Genomic DNA, 3,287 nt, shown 5'->3' with positions numbered 1-3,287 from the left:
GAGTTTGTACAGTGAACTCGATCGCGATAAATGCGCCACCGGTTTGCCAATTCCGAGTTTCCCCTTCTTTTTTAGTAACCGCACCTCTTCAACATAACCTTCTGCTTGTGCTAGCTTCCAAAGAACTTCTTCCGCACTTCTTAGCTCATCTTGTAATAAAGGCCGCTTCATGACCTCGTGACCTCAGGGTCGTATATTTGCTAGCTCTTGGGAGAAATTGGAGGGTGGTCTTAGGTAGGGCGGAAAGGCTTCCCTTAATAAAATGGTCGAGGTGGAGTAAACGAGCTAATGAAAATTCAGATGGAAATAATAGTTTATCAAAAGGTCTAGACACCGTTGTAATTAGATTTACATTATATATTATTATTCATTCTTAATTGGGGATTAGGAAATGATAGGAAATGCACATCACATACCAAATCTCACTTCTGCTGAGTGCCGAGCGGGGACAGCGCGTACCGTGGGCACTGGATCCCGAGCAACGACTTGGCGTGGCATCCTTCAAAACTTGGCTGTTTTTTTCTTCCTTTGGACGACACTTGCTGCTCCGGCCGTACCGTATCGTGGCTAGCCGTCGATTTCCGTCGGATGACTTCTTCGAGGATGAGCGTTTTTGCCGGGCCCCCACGTGGCACGCCGGTGGCTTCCGAGACTTTTTCCACACCTTGACCGGGCCAAAACGTGGCACACCGGTAACCTTCGGAACGAGCAATCGTGATCCGCCAAATAGACAACAAAAGTAGCCGGGTCTGGCCGGGGAAAGCTTGGCAGGTAGCTCCAGAAGACGCTATTGTCGACACAAAACACGTTGCAGCGGATTCTGGGGTCTGTATCACACAACTCGCTAAACTGGCACTTTTTCCGCTCCTCCGTTTGGCACACACGACTGGCAAGCCGAAAAAACTGGGCTTCACCGATTTGGCGAATAAAGTGGCGCACTAATTTAAAGAAAAAAAAGGCGTGATTAGATTCGCGCACTATACGAGGTGGTGTGTTTGACGGTTCACCTTCTAAGAGAGCTGTCGTAGGTCCGACAACTGTTTTTATTTCCCGTTATTTTTCCGTTCTTTTCCACACGTTCTCGCGCCTTCGGGAGCTGATGCGGCGCGAGTGACAGTCATCATCGACTGTGGCTGCCATGGGTTGTGCATAAGCGATGATCGGCGTGTGATCGAATAGGATTGGGGGAATTCAAGGAACATAGGGTTTTCGATATTTTCGTTGCATTTTTCATTTCAGATTTCAAAGGGTTTAGGCCCAATCAATATTAATGTGCATTATGTACAAGAAACAAAAACTGAATGGAAAATCTTATGTAATCTCATTTGACAGGTTACATTCATCCCCCACCTCGAGTAAAAAAAAATATTTTTTTTTTGAGAAGTCAAAGTCAAGGAATCTGTCCTAGTAGCTCTCTTTTCAATTAGAGTTAGATTGATTTGGCGAATTGATTTTTCCGTTCAAATGAGAGGAACTCTTCTCCGCAAAATCACTTAACTCTCATTGATAGAGTCTGGCTATTAGAATAGAATGGACCACGGTAGCTCTCTTTTCACTGAATGGTGAATAGATTTGGCGGAATGATTTGTCCGTTCTTATGAGAGGAACTCTTTTCCGCAAAATCACAAACCATTCAGCAATAGAGTCTGGCTACCTGAATGGAATACGGCGGGAGGCGGTAACTTTCTTTTTAATGAAGGGTGAACAGCTTCGGCGGAATGATTTGTCCGTTCTTATGAGAGGAACTCTTTTCCGCAAAATCACACACCATTCCGTAATAGAGTCTGGTTACCTGACTGGAAAAGGATATTGGGCTCTACACAAAGTAGCTCTCTTTTAATTCAGCGGTGAACTGATTTAGTGGAATGATTTGTCCGTTCTGACGAGAGGAACTCTTTTCCACCAGATCACAAACCGTTCAATTAAAGAGTCTAGCTACGAAGGGAATAGGTCTTGGTCAGGAGTTCTCGCTGTTGCAGCTCTCTTTTGGTTACGAGTTGACTAGATCTGGTGGAATGATTTGTCCGTTCTTATGAGAGGAACTCTTTTCCACCAGATCACTTAACACTCAACCATAGAGTCTGGCTGCTCAGCTAGTGAACGAAGTGAATCAAAATAATATGCATCACCGGGGTCATGGCCTTCCGGCATAAGGGTTCGTCAGAAAAAAGCAGGTCCAACCTCTCGAAATCAAATCTTTAGAAATATTAAGCTTTTATTTACCTAATTGATACTTTTATTGTAAATTTAACTTAAGCTAAGAAGAGAAAAATAAGTATTCTAGAAACCTCTTCATTTTATTTAATCATCACCGAAGTGAAATTCGGGATTAAAAAATACTCATTCACACTTTCATTCATTCCCCCACCTTTCAGACAATTTTCATTCACACCTTCCATTCATATGGTTGTCTGGCTAAAACTATCCTAAAAAGAACAACACATTAGCACACACCAGTTATCGACTATTGTATTAATTCTAGGGCCCTTATAATAAATTTAAGAAGGTCTAGCGTTCTCGCTAGACTCATTCGATCGTAGGTATCATTCGATCGACGAAATTTACCACCTGGGAGGCGTTACTATTTTAGTAAACAATCGCCTTAAATGTGACACTGGCAACGCCAGCGGTTGTCACTAAAGAAGAAAACGAGATGAATGAGAGGAAGAGGCATCATATGATGTGTATCAGGAGGAAACAACCATTGAAACTCTAACGACGACGAGAACCGAGAAGCATGAATGACGCATGTTTTTTTTTTTTTATTTGTTCTATTTGTTTTTCTCCGGTGAGAGGCAATTTACCGAATTTTCAATAGTCCTTCTAGGGAATTGAGTTGGGAAGAGAAAGCGAAACAGATGTTCCTACCGGCAGATTCTACACTACCCTGGTTTCAGGTGAACGGCTGGCCAGATTCCTAAGTTTTTCCCGCTTAGGTCCTCCAGCTCATAGGAGGATGAGCCGATTTTAGCTTTCACCCGGCAGGGTAGATATTGCCGGCCAAGTTTGGCATTGTAATTTTCGACGGCCGAAGACTGCTTCATGTTCTTCCGGTAGACTAACTGTCCTACCGCAAAGGACTTGGCGAACGTACGGTTACGCAGATTGTAACGGCTTCGGGAAACGTCGTGAGATTTTTCGAGATTTTTCCGAACGATCTCGTGAATGTTCGTGAACATCTGTTTGCGTCTTTCCACTTTCTCTTCCGCGGATAATTCGTCTCCGTGACGAGATAGACGGTGGTCGGACCCCTGCTCCGATAGCTCTTGTCCGTGGGTAATGAAGTA

At 43.8% G+C, this 3,287-nt stretch overlaps 1 long non-coding RNA gene across 1 annotated transcript; it reads right to left on the bottom strand.

Moving 5' to 3' along the window:
* Nucleotides 1–342: 342 nt before the first annotated feature.
* Nucleotides 343–1,084, bottom strand: LOC134225005 (uncharacterized). The gene is made up of 2 exons (XR_009983130.1): nt 1,008–1,084; nt 343–938 (listed from the first exon to the last, which is right to left on the bottom strand). It is a non-coding gene; the product is annotated as an uncharacterized LOC134225005 (long non-coding RNA).
* Nucleotides 1,085–3,287: the final 2,203 nt, after the last annotated feature.

Source organism: Armigeres subalbatus, chromosome 3, assembly GCF_024139115.2.
Source record: "Armigeres subalbatus isolate Guangzhou_Male chromosome 3, GZ_Asu_2, whole genome shotgun sequence".
NCBI classification, from domain to species: domain Eukaryota; kingdom Metazoa; phylum Arthropoda; class Insecta; order Diptera; family Culicidae; genus Armigeres; species Armigeres subalbatus.
Note: the sequence above shows the minus strand (reverse complement) of the source record. Positions and strands in the feature narration are given on the sequence as shown.